The following is a 14,364-nucleotide window of genomic DNA, read 5'->3' as shown; positions in this document are numbered from 1 at the left end:
AATATCCTATTCAAGCTTCCGATAACATTGTAGTCACTACTACAAAAATAGCTTTTTACGACACCAATTCTACGACGGTTATACTGAAACCGGCTTAGAAAGTGGTGCGGTGGCATTTTTGTAATTATTGTAAGAGCGGAAACATTTTACGACACACATTCTAAGACAGTTATTCAAAACCGCCTTAGAATGTTATATGTAATTAAAATTACTACGGGTTTTAATAAAAAATCGTCGTAATTCAGAAAAAAAAAAAAAAAAAAAAAAAAAAAAAAAAAAAACCAAAAGGCGTTCTTCCACCTTCTCCTTTCGCATTGAACCCTAGTCTGCTGGCCTCCACTCACTCTCACGCTCTCGTACTCTCACTCTCATTCTCATAGACATTCAAATTTTCTCAGCCCCGCCACCTCCAACCTCGCTCCCTTCCCTCGCCGCCGCTCCTTCGCCGTCCACCCCCACAGCACCCTCTCCGATGTCTTCACCCCGCAGCACCCTCTCCAATCTCTTCACCCCGCAGCACCCTCTCCGATCTTGCACCAAATAAAGATTTCTCAAAACTAAAAAGACTCTTCTCTTTTTTCTCTCTTTCACCTCTTCCATGCCGTGACTAGTTAGATAGTTCCAACCTCCAACTTCCAAACAACGAGCCATCTTGTTAGTTTCATGGAACCGCATTCGATTCAGCGAATCATCGTGTTCGTAACCATAACCATCTTCTCCCTCTCACTCCTTGCCGTTTTGACAGGTGCGTGTCGTTCACCTACAATAGGTGTTTGTTTCATTTTCTTTGTACAACAATAGGTGCATTAATTAATGTTATGCGAATGATTGTTAATAACTTCTTTAATTGTTGTCTTTTTTTTTTCTTCCTAGTGTTGTTAATCGCGTTTGTAGGTTTTGGTAGTGGTGGGACTCTTACCGTAGCCATGGCGGTGTCCGTGACGCGTGGTTCGGAGAAAGGAACCATGGCTAGTTCGCATCGCAAACTCAACATGGAGGCAATTCATTAACATAGACATAACATTTTTTTTGTTTTTTTTAATTGTGTGGCTCCTGTTTGTTTTGTGTTGATGCTGCGATGAAATTTTTGCAGGCAAGAAAATATGCCACTTAGATTGTTGCAAATTTACAGAGGCAACAGGTTCAGTCCAAGCTCATCGCCTCTGATTACTTGGATACTAATTTGGATCTTATGGATGTCTTGGTATTTGGGTAAGCACCAACATTTTGGACCAACTCTAAATTTCATTTTCTAATTTCTGTGGATTCTAGTCAATTGTTCTTCAATGCTACTTTTTATGGTCATATTGTGTGTTGATATCTTTCTATGTGAATGTGACTTCTGTATATTGTTGTGTTCTTTGTGAAATTATGCTTTCCCTTGGGTTGATTCTAGTATGCTATTGACTGAACATTGTTCTGGACCAACATGGTTTTAGGTCATTTTGGTCATGGCTTTATATCAAATATGTTCTGGACTCACTACGAAGAAGTTTTTTGACTACATTCAGCTTCCAAATTTTGACATAGTTGCAGATGCCGCAGCAACTTTTAAGGTATATTTTTTTCGGTACCATACCCATTTTTTTGGAAAAGTTGAAAGTTATATATGTCTTTATTGTTGCAGGAGCTAATGACAAGGCATAAATCTACTGTAGCTGATTTCCTTAGCAATTATTATGAATGGGTAGTTTTGACACTTGTCTATTGAGATGTCACTTTTTGTCATATTCTTAGCATGGGTGTTATGCTTGATTTGTGAAGGAGAAAAAAAGTTTTTTTTTTCTTTTCATGATGAAAGTTAATGACTTGGCTTGTGAGTGTGTCAGCTACTAGGTATTGTGTTCAAGGATGTAAAATATTAAATATCACTCAAAGCTTTCTGAACAATGCGGTCATTAATTGTTGATTTCCTGCTTTTTGGTTTGGTTACTGGAACATGATGAATTGTTCTTATGCTAGGTATAGTGTTTCATTTTTAAAAGCCATGTATGAGTCTTAGTCAAGACTGCATTCTAAATTTGTAATAGAAAGCATATTTTCTAAGATGTTTTGTATGTAATCCTGTTCTGCTCATGCAATTTTCTTTCTCTGTCTGTCTGGTCTTTGTTCCTTAACATGATATGTATAGATTCCATAGCATTTTATAGTAAACTAATTCATTGTCACATTATATTTATGTGATGATTTTTATCATCCATCAACATATAGAATCATTGAATGAATAAAATGTAAACAATAGAAATTTTCAGAGTTAGTGTCTTTCTATTTCATCAAAACTTACATGGAATTTTCTTTAGTGTGAATTGTTCATGAGATACATCATTTAGTGATCCTCTAGTAGCATATGAGAGAGAAAATGGTCTACCAAAATAATAGTTTATCACCTTCCACCAATTGGTGAACCACTAAGGAGCCTTGAAAGTGGTCAGGCGGTCAGTTGATCCTGTATACTTAGCAGAATCCTGTATACTGGTTAATTGGATTCTGGAAATGTGTTTTAGCTGGACTTGTTTCCTTGCTAAAATGGATGAATTTGTCTAGCCAAGCCATGTCTTTAGAGGAATTACTTTACATATTTGTTTCTCATAGCCAAGCCATGGCCATTGCATGATGTCTCTCAGTCCCTCTGCGTGTGTGTTTTCTGTTTTTTAATTTTCCTTTTTTCTTTTTCTGGGCCCTTAAGCTAGTGAAACTGTTTTAACTTTCTTTTTCATATTATTTGTCATAAAATGTCTCAGATTATGAATAAGAAGATTATTTTTTTAAAATTCTCATACCATTCATTTGCCTTTTAAACTGATTTTTTTTAAAGCCCTTTTAAACTGATCGTAATAAAAGGCATTAAATCGCCATCAATATTTTTCAAAGATTATTATAATTGTGCATGTCTCGGCTTCATATGTGCTATCAAAATTCTTGAGTTTCATTATTCAAGCTAGTCCAGAGAATGTCTATGATATGATTTTTCTTGTTTTTCTTTTTTACAAATGAGATTTTTTCGTTGTGTTACTGGAATGGGGTGATCCTAGAAAGAAGGAATTCCACTTCTACATGAAATCATATTCCCCCCTTGAATGGTAAGCACATTTGATTCATGTCACTAAACTGTTTTTGTTTTGAACTTTAATATTTAAAGCTAGAACATTCTTCCTCTCATTTTTTCTTTTAATTATATATGATCATGAGATTAATTTTTAATTTTATGTATGAAAAAATATTTATTTAAGAAATTTATAGCTTAAATGAATCTCAAATGGAGTGCTAGTACTAATTAATAAAATCACTCCTTTTCTTGAAAAAATAATAAATCATTACTTTCTATTTTTTTATTTTATTAAATTAGAATAATAATAAATGTCATCCTCTTCAAGGTTGGGGACCATAACACGAGGTTAGTGCCATCAAATTATGCAGGTCATTTGAGGTGTATAGAAATTATCCATTAAACTTTTCTAAAATATATTGTTCACCTAGGAGTATTAACAACATTATCTCTAACACACATTTTATTATTATTTAAAATTTATTAAAAACTAAAAAATTTAGAAGAAACACTCATTAAATAAGAGTCTCTAATTAAATATTTTTTTTATAAAATATTATGTATAAATATTTATTGCCAAGGATACCCGTTCACCTAAAAACGTGAGAAATGAGATTGTGTAGCTCAATTTTTTTGAAGAGTTTCTTTCGTGATTTTGATTAATAATAAAATGTGTTGTTAACATTTTTTTCCCAACAATATCTTTTTCTAAACTAATTCTTTATTACTCAATAAAATATATTAAAAATTACTAAAATTTGTAAATCTTATTTCTTTATTTAATAATATATTTTACTTATAATTTTCAAACTTCTAATAAATCTGAATTAATAAAGTGTGTTGGGAAAATAAGGTAGAGAATGTGTTGAAAGGTTAAATCTTCCATATTTTTTTTGTTACAAGTTAAATCTTCCAATTGATATTATAAGGCCTAATGGATGAGATGTTAATTAAGATGGGTGGGGAGAGATTGGAAAAAGAGAGATTTTTTTTTACAATCATACTGCCATCAAATTCACTTTCTCCGTGACAAGAATAATATGCTCTATCAAAAAAGTAATCACTTTTCTCAGAACATACAGGAGAGAGAGAATTAGGGACATAGGACAAGATTTAACACATGAAAGTTTTAATTTAGCCATTCATTTTAAAAAATCATCCCAAACATTTGGTGTAAGAGAAAAAAAATCAAACTCACCTTAGTCAACTAACAATATTAATCTGGAGTCCAATTGATCATATACATGACAACACACCTCCTCATGATGTAAAACCGTGCTTTCTGTTCCTTAACTAATTTGGTGCATTTGAGCCCATTTTCCCATTCATGTATGTAGCTTTATTTTCCTTAGCCAAAATATGTTTTGGCCACATTACCATAGTGTGGATAAATTTTGTATGGTTCGGGATCATCATGTTATTTGTCTCTAATTTTGGTTTTAAGATTTTGAACGTGAAACATGATCAATTTTTTTAATTTATGAGTTAACTGTGTATCACATAAAAATTATTAAAATCATTTGAATTCTATCGTGTTACTTCATAAATTAATATTAAAATTTAAAACTTGGAAGAGATATTCTTGACAACAGTGTGAATTTGCTAATTACTATTTTCAGTTTCGGGAGCGCAATCCAGAGTGTGAATTTGCTAATTACTATTTTTCAGTTTCGGGAGCGCAATCCAGAGATGTACTTGGATCTCCCAACCAGATCACTACTGGATCCACTTCTAAGTCACAAGAGAATGATCTCAAGTGGCAGCCCAACAAGCTATATGAGAGGAAGAGATATTCTTGACTTTTTGATCGATTCTTTTATTTGACTTTTTGATCGATTTTTTTTTACTTTTTGACTTTTTATTCTTCTATTTTTTTCTATTTTTTTTCAGGGATTTTGGTTCTAAGTGTCTAAATATTGATTCCTCTATAGTATTTTTACTGTATGATATTTGCAGATTTCTTTAAAAAGCTGTAAGTAAGTTTGTACTTTGATCTCTGCCTCTGGCATAAATGTATATAATTTTTGTTTTTATTTTTTATTTAAAGCCTATTTTTCTCTTAGCATCTGTTGTCTCTTGCAACATGGTTAAGATTGTTCATGGTCCTTTCTTTAGTGTTAAGTTTTCTTACCATCACTTTGGTTTTGCTATGTATAGAATGCTAGCTTATCTTGGGCAAGCAATGAGCTAAAGAGCATTGATTTGTATGTCTGTGTGTGTATGACTGAAAATAAGAATATCTATGTTATTTGGTTTACTGTCAATATGTTGGAGAAGTTTGAATATAGCTGACACAGTCTTCAATGATTTGCCATTTCCGTGTTAGATATTTGTATACACATGATATGAATAGTGAGACCTACATGCATAAATTCAAGATTGTGTTTGATTTAATATATTTTGAATGGTAATGATGGATTCTTGGTGAATGACTTACCAAATTAGTGCTTATTAACAACTTTCACCAATGAATTCACTTTCTGAAAGAACATAATATTATTTTCTCAATTTCTGTGCTTATTGAATATTGATTCATGTGGGTCTTAAATTCTTGTGTTCTCTTGTTACTAACATGAACCTATAATGATACAAATCTTGAAGTTTCAAGATAGCATGCTTAGTATCATGCATTTAAATGTTCAGGATGATGTAATATTGATTTTTTGTATGTTAATATTCAATAAACCATAGGAGGTAATTTTTGGAACTTGTTTCTGCACCTGAATTTTTCTGTTTTGGATATTTTTTCCTGAATGGTTTTAGCTTTCTCAACATGGAAGGCAGGTTGGATTCTTCTAAATAAATTTCATTTTCATTCTCTTAACTTTATCAGTATTGTGTTTAAAATTCTCTTACTTTGCTGGTTATGCAGTGCTCATACTGAATGCATTGTTACAGAAGATAGTGAAGTTGTTGAGACTTTCTTAAATTAAGTTGACAGGTATGTCTAGAAATTTGACTAAATGTTTGTCTTTTTCACACTTCTAAATGATGATACTTTTTATAATTGGTGAAAATGATTTTATAATTGTTGAAATTGATGATACATTTGGTTTCCATCAATGTCTTATTTAAAGATATCAGAGACCAGCAAAAAAAAAATTAAAAAATTAAACACATACTAAGACGGTTCCAGGATTAACCGTTTTAGTATGTAGTGACAATCAAAGACGGTTATAGGATAACTGTCTTAGTATGTATAACTTTTTAAGACGGTTATGTTATAACTGTCATAGATAACCATTTATTCAGCATACTTATTAAGACGGTTTATGTAACAACCGGCCTAGAACGACAAATAAAATGATGTCATTCTAACCGTCTTAGATTCTGAGAACTTTCTACGACGGTTGTTCTAATAATCGTCGTAAAAAGTTTGATATATAAAGACGGTTTTTAAAACCGTCGTTATATTTTTTGTGCTTTTTACAACGCCTGTTTCTACGACGGTTCAAAACCGTCGTAAAATGGGCTATTTAACCGACTTAAAAACCACTAATTCCAGTAATGGTTATAGATTAATTTTTTAAAATTTTAATTTTAAATTGAAAATTTGATTTATAGTTAATGAATACCTATTCAAATGATGCAATTAGATTATATTAATGATGATTTAATTACAATTAATTAATTAATTTATAATTATCATAATCATCTAATTTTATAATAGACTAATCTACTATATATACTAATTCTATAACATTCAAATTAAATCAATTAAAATTATGGAAAGAAAAAAAAAAATTCAACCTTTAATTATTAAATAAATTGGTAGAAATATAATCACATGATCACACATGTCCTTTTAAATCTCTAATTCTCACCGGAAGAAGGGATCTAATAAATTATAATTTAATTTATTACAATAATTTTTTTTATATTATTATAATTAAAATAATTATTTATTATAAAACATACTTTATAACTAATGACTGTGAATTCGAATCACTAATTATTTTATGAAATACATTCTTAATTGTATTTTTTAAAATACCTTACATACTTATAGTTGTATTATAATTTTGTCATGATTATTATAATAATTCGTACATCCTTAATTATATTTAAAATATCTATAAAAAAATCATAATTTATAAATATAATAATCATAATATAATTGATTGATAGCAATCAAAATTTTAATAATTATCTTTTTTTAACAAATTAATTTGGAACACTTTTATTAAAATCGATGTGACAATTAAATCTATTTATAAGTATATCAATGTCAATTAAATTGATGTCGCAATTAAAACTATTAAATTCTGGAGCAATGACTTCTTCTATACAGTTTTATTATTTTTTCTTTTAAATTAAGGTTGTAGACGAAAAATCATACCATACCCTATTCCTTTCCCGTTTTCACACTTCTTATTCCTCTTCTTTTTATCAATTGTATGGTATGATGTCATTTTTTATTATATGATGTCATTTTGTTCTCCTTTGGTCCTTTCTTATTCAACTCTTTTGGTGACACTAAAATCTTCCTTTCAACTAATTTGCATGTTTTTTCTATTGGGATTCACTTATTTAAACTATCAGCTTTTGGTGACATTGTGCACATGAGTAAAGGGAGAGAAAAATGACAACACCATGCATTGAAGAGAAAAAAAGATGAATTTGTTTAAGAAGCCTCTATCACCATACGAGATTGATGAATGATAAAGACATAGGTATTTCCGATTTACTAATTGATTTCTTATATTTACAAACTGTTCTTTCACTTTACCTCTCTTTTTGTTATCAAATAGAAAAAATAGTATATCTAATTTCTTCCTTTTAATAATTTTGTTGTCAAAATTGAGCAAAAGAAGAAACAATGAAATTGTGGGGAGCTTTACTTAGGCTATCTACTTAGGCTATCTTTGACAAAATTAGCTGGAAACTAAAAAGTTGACTGGTAGTTAAAAGCTGAAAAATTAGTTAATTAAATTATAAGTATTTGGTAGAACTAACTATTAAAGTAGTTGAAAAGTGTAAAATGATAGAAAAATAATAAAATCACAATTTATTTAAAAAGGATAACTAGGAAACTGAATAAATACATTAAAATTAAAAATATAAGAGAATATAAAAAGTTAGAAACTAGGGTTTTAAAACGCTACTACAACATTTCAAAAAATGCTACAAGTTACTAAAAAAAGTTTGTTTACCAAATAATCAAACAAACTTTTTATCTAGTAAAAAAAGTTAGTAGCTAACTTAAATGTTTTGCTGAATATAACCTTAATTGGCTATGCTACTAAGCATTGCTTACATTTTCTTCATATTTGTCCAATGCTTCTTATGGCCAATTTATTTTAATTTTTTTAATTAATAATTTTTTATGGTTTCATATGGTATTATAGAGATTTTAGGATTTGCTTAATAAATTAAAGTTGTTTGACATTTTGTACTCTCACTTGGATTTCAGATTTTATACGAAAAAAATGAGTCTTTTTGAGGGATCTAAGGATGTGCAATTGACAAATATATGTATCTTATGTAACTTTATTTTTTTTTGTGTATGTGAGACAAAATTATTTGTTGTGATATGCCTAAGAGTAAAATAATCTGTTGACTACTTGAAATATATCCAATCGACTTTTAAAAGGATTTTTTAAATTTATTTGTTTGTAATACAAAAGTAAGATTTTTATTCTTTATTTAAAGGCCTGAAGCAATTTGTAAAGAATGCATGTATTCAATACATGCATTCTTAAGCTTTCAAGTGAGAACAATATAACATTATATATTAATTAAAGTAATTAAATTGTTTAATTACCATAATTTGAATTAAATATTTTTATTCACTATGATTAAATAATTTTAATTAATACTCATTTTTATTAACGTTAATATTCATTCAAATCATGGTAATTTAATTACTTTAACAAAAGCAAACACAATAATTTGATTTCTTTATTATTTTTTGCTATAATTTTTTTAAAAAAATATAAAAAAAATCATTAAATTAAAAGTGATGAATTGAATTTTAAAGAAAAAAAAAAAGAAAAGTCATAACGAAATAGCACATTATAAAATTTAACATATATGAAATATTGATCATAATTTCAAGTTTTATTTTTATTTTCCCTCATGTTTTATTTAAATATGATAATTAATCAGATCTTGAACCAACTATTTATATTTTAAATTAGTGGTTAATAATTTAAGTTTTTTTTACATTATACATTATTGATATCTAACACAAAATTATTATTATTTTTAGTTCATAACAAATTTTTAAATTTTAAAAATTTCAAATATTTATAGCATTGTTCACAAATCAACTTATATATTTTAAGTTTTAATTTTCATATTAAAATATATTGTTTCATAAAAATATTTTTATGAATCTATTTTTTGTAAGTGGAAACTCTCACTTTAGATTAATTGACATATTTCACAATAATTTAATTAATACCTTTTCTAACATGTAATTATTTTTTATTTCTCTCATTTATTATATTTTAAAAACCATAGTCTACTAGATATATAATCAACTATCTATATAATGTATAATAATTATTAATAGTTAAAAATGTTATACTTTATAATCTATGATTAAAATAAATAAAAAATAATTTAATGGTAAATAACTCTAATATAAATTTAAGAAAATATTTTATAATAATATTCATGTTCATAAACAATATTTATCCGTACATGACATGAATGATACACTCTAGTGTGATTTATAGAGAAATATTTGACAATGTATAAATAAATATGTCCTTAACTTTTGGCTTACTAAAATAGGGTGTCTTTTTATCCCTCTCATTTGTATTTGTCTATGATCATCCATTATACTATTTAAATCTATATTCAAACCATTTTGATTTATAAGTTTGTAAGATATACATTTTAAACTATAAAAAGTTATAGATATGTTAAATTTATAATGTATAATCGGCACGAATTTTAGTTTATTATAATATGTGTATTAAAATTGTATTTAAGATATCATTTTAGTTTATTATAATATGTGTATTAAAATTGTATTTAAGATATCATATAGTATATTCAACAATAATGGTTTAATATATTAATAAAATTTTGCTAAGAAAAAGTTTAAATATTAAATAATTTTTAATAAAAATAAAGTTATAGGTATATACTATTTTATAAAAAATTTCAAAAATAATATTAATCATTGGTAGAGAGATGCTTTAATGAGAGTAGATTTTAAATGAGAAATGAGAATAATTTTAACTTTTATATTACAAATTTACAATTAAAAATTTTCAACTGATGAGATTAGAACCCATCAAAAGAAATATCACGTGCCTTGATCTCTTGATTCCCTTCTTTCTTCATTGCGCACACACTACAATGACAGCGTCTGCAACATATACTTAATTCTCAGTTTTCGTTTTGTGACAAATTATTTATTTTGTTAAAAATATGATTTTTAACCAAGCAATATGTCTCCCATCGCTAAGTCCTCCACGTTAATCGCCCTCCTCGGCAACCCCAGCTCCACAAATCAAGTTTATGTTACTCATGGGCGTGTAACAACATGTGAATGTGTTGTGTAATGGCTTTGATTTTGGTGGCAGGTTAATTGAAGCTAAACAGTAGCGGAGCTTTAAAAAAATTGGGGAGCCAAAACAAAATTAACTAAATTTTTTATTTTAGTCACTTATTTATATTTTTTAAGTTTTAATTTAATCCTTTATATTTAAATGTTTATTTTGGTCTCTTAAAATTTATTCGTTATATCAAATTATTTTTTGCACAAATTTAATTAATTTAAAGACACATGATAAACTTAAAAAGACATTATGTCAATCAAAATTGACACCATTAATATAAATAATCAATTTTTCTAAAGTGAAACTTTTAAAATTTAAGAGATCAAATTAAAACCTAAAATATAAATAAGAGACTAAAATTTTATATTGGACAATAAAAGTTAATTTCTACATCATTTAAATTCAAAAGTTCTAAATTAGTTAATAGAATTTGTTCATCTTGCTCACTGTTTTCTCGTGAAAAAAATCTTAATTTAATTACTATTAAAATATTAAATAATTTTTCGATGTAAATTTATCAATTACGTAGAAAAAAGGAAAAACCATTACATAATTATATAAATAAAAATAATAATATCTATAAATGTCTAGTTAAACATGTAGGGAATTTTTTTTAAACGGTTTCATAAATATATAAAATATATATGTAATATATATATATATATATATATATATATATATATATATATATATATATATATATACGTATATTTATAATTTTCAAAATAATTAAGAGGCTAACACATTCTGTGTATGCTCCTAACAGTTTAAGAAATAATTTTCTTAGTTTTCTTTTATGCTTTCCACTTTTTCCTTATACAACTAAAATAAACTTTTTATTAGTAAGTAATTATATATATGCATCTATGTATCTTTTTCAAAAAAATTCGGGGGCCATGAAGCTAAAGATGTAGAATTTGAATTTGGTATGAATCGAACTTCTAAAAAGGACTCAGACATCATTACTGAAAGGAAAAAAAAAAAGGGACTTAGACATCGGCTGGACTTTTCCATATTGCACACACAAAAAAAGAGATGTTGATCCACATGTAATAATTTGGTAATTTGTTCTGTATCTTCGGGAAAATGAAATGCTTCATAAGCTTTGAAATTGAGAAGCTAAATATTGAATGGGTGGTAATAATCACTATTGAGTGATAATGACTACAAAATGCATTCTTGATGATAGAATGCCTATATATAACACACGTATTTGGTCACTCAACTCACCCCTTCTAATTTTGTCTATACACCATCTTCAGAGAGAGTGAGAGCTTGGAAAAATCAAAACAAGGCAATTTTTTCATGGTAATGGCTGAAGATACATTTTGATTTTTTTTTTCTGCATTTGTTAATGACTTGTGTTTCGTTTTGTAGTTTGTAACATCACAGGTTAAAAAAAAAAAATTAGTCTCACATTTGGTATCAAAGCCTCAGTTGCCTCAACCTCATCCATTTTCGGTTTTCGGTATTTTTCCGATGACAAGATATTGTAATATGCGCAAGCCATTGGATCGTTGAAGGTTTTTTTGATATATATTGTTTTTCATATATTATATCCTTATTCTGTTTATCTTTACAATTTATGAAATTTTGATTTACTTTATGCATGAATATATTTTGGAAAAAATTTTATTCTATGCATATATATATATATATATATATATATATATATATATATATATATATATATATATATATATATATGAAATCAAATGCATAATATTATGTTTCAATTATGAAATTATATATGAGAATTTTATTCATCATTGTATTATATCTTGATCTTGAAATGCATAATATGATTTATTTTCATATAATTAAGTTTTATGTCTAAGTGATCTTTATAACTTTGATTAATTATGGATTAGCTGATGCAATCCTATCCCGCAAGGGCATTGGGTAGAAGACTCCAAGTAGATTGGGCTAGAGATCCAAGGGAAGACCCTAGGGTTCTCATGAGCCTTAGGTATTAGAGAGGTATGTGTAGCTAAACTCAAGGAGGTGAGCTTAGCTATTAGAGAGGTATGTGTAGCTAATCTCTAGCTTCTTTAGGAATCATCTTAAGGAAACTTCTCAAGGAGGTGAGCTTAGTTATGAGAGGGGTGTGTGTAGCTAAGCTCTAGCTTCTCAAGGAAGTTTTCTCAAAGAAGCTTCTCAAGGAAGTTTTCTCAAGAAAGCTTCTCAAGGAAGCTACCTAGTCTATAAATAGAAGCATGTGTAACACTAGTTGTAACTTTGATGAATGAGAGTCTTGTGAGACATACTTCAAAGTTCCACTTCTCTACCTCTTTTATTCCTTCAATTTCGTGCTCCCCCCTCTCTTTTTCTCTCCCTCTTTCTTTTCCTCCATTGAAGCATCCTCTCCAAGCTTCTTATCCAAGGCTCATCTTGGTGGTGAAACTCCTTCTTCCATGGCTTATTCCTTAATGGATGGCGCCTCCTCTCACCTATTTTCCTTTGTCTTCTGCTGCATCTCCATGGTGGAAAATCACCATTAAAGGACCCCATTGAAGCTCAAAGATTCAGCCTCCATAGAAGCCCCACAAGCAAGCTTCCATCAAGTGGTATCAGAGCATAAGAGCTTCAAGTAGGTGCTCCTTAAACCTCCATTAATTTTTTTTCTTTACCTTCTCTTCCATTGTTGTTTCTTCATTTTTCTCCATGTATCTCCTCACATGTCTTGTTCTAAATTTTTTTAACATGATTCTTTAGAGTTTCCACCGATTAAACTTGCTATAGAAACTAATTTGATTTTCTATGGTTCAAATTTCTTGTTCTTGTTCTTGAACCATGAATTGTGTTGAGTTTAGGTTCCTTTGAGTTTTGTCTTGTTATTTTTTGTGGCTGAAACCTAAACCATAAAATTCTTACAAAAATATTAAAGTAGAAGAAAACCTCAAAAATCTAGAGTGACATGTTCACCTATTGTAGTTTTGTCATAGAAATCATGTCTAGTCATGAAACTTGTCACATAAGATTTCTTATGTTGTGCTGAATTTTATTTTCTTGTTTCCTTGTCTAACTCATTTGTTCATGAGTGTATGAAATTCTTTTAGCCTATTATTTGATTTGAGTCAAATCTTTCATGTTAATTAGTCCTTAACATGTTCATGCAAAATTCTTAGAGAGTCTTTGATTGTGGACCTTTTCTTGAACTTTTAGGTTTCCTTATGATTGTGTCTATTGTGAATTTGAGTTTTGGTGATTGAATTGTTGGCTGAAATGTTGATCCTAAGTGAATATTGAACTCCTAAAACTGTGGTAAACAATCCTAGTGAGTTCAACATACATAGGAAGGTTGAAAGTAAGCCCAAGGCAATCAATATACCATGCTTAAAGAAACAAATCGCTGGTGCTGGCAGCTTGGACATACAAACTTGTAAAAATTACTGAGAATTGGTTACTTCGAATTTTGAGCTGAAATTTCTAGACATCTGGAAAAAATTTATAAAAAAAGAAAAAAGTGATTTGGATAAAAGGAAAAAATACTAAAAATCACACAAGTTTGCCGGAAAATCAGTATCCAGAAAAAAAAAGGTGAAAGGGAAGTGTGCTTGTTGTTTTGGCTCAAAATTTATTCTATAATTGGAAATTTATATTGAAAATTAGTGTGAAGACAAGTGCCAAAGCTAGAGGTTTGTTGAGTCTTTTTTTTTCAGTTTTTTTACTCTACTCTAGAGCCATTCTAAGTTTCTCTTTGAGTCCTAGCTTGCTTCTACGTCCTTTTCATTGCTTTAATTGTTGAATAATCCTTGAAAAATTGTCTTGTTAAAAATCCATTGGTTTAGCTTTCATTTA

The 14,364-nt window shown here is 28.5% G+C and overlaps 1 long non-coding RNA gene across 1 annotated transcript; it reads left to right on the top strand.

The window, feature by feature from the left end:
• Window positions 1-291: 291 nt before the first annotated feature.
• Window positions 292-2,205, top strand: LOC114409584. The gene is made up of 4 exons (XR_003666125.1): window positions 292-745; window positions 874-1,212; window positions 1,440-1,556; window positions 1,628-2,205. It is a non-coding gene; the product is annotated as an uncharacterized LOC114409584 (long non-coding RNA).
• The last annotated feature ends 12,159 nt before the right edge of the window (window positions 2,206-14,364 follow it).

This window comes from Glycine soja, chromosome 4 (assembly GCF_004193775.1).
Source record: "Glycine soja cultivar W05 chromosome 4, ASM419377v2, whole genome shotgun sequence".
NCBI lineage: Eukaryota > Viridiplantae > Streptophyta > Magnoliopsida > Fabales > Fabaceae > Glycine > Glycine soja.
Note: the sequence above shows the minus strand (reverse complement) of the source record. Positions and strands in the feature narration are given on the sequence as shown.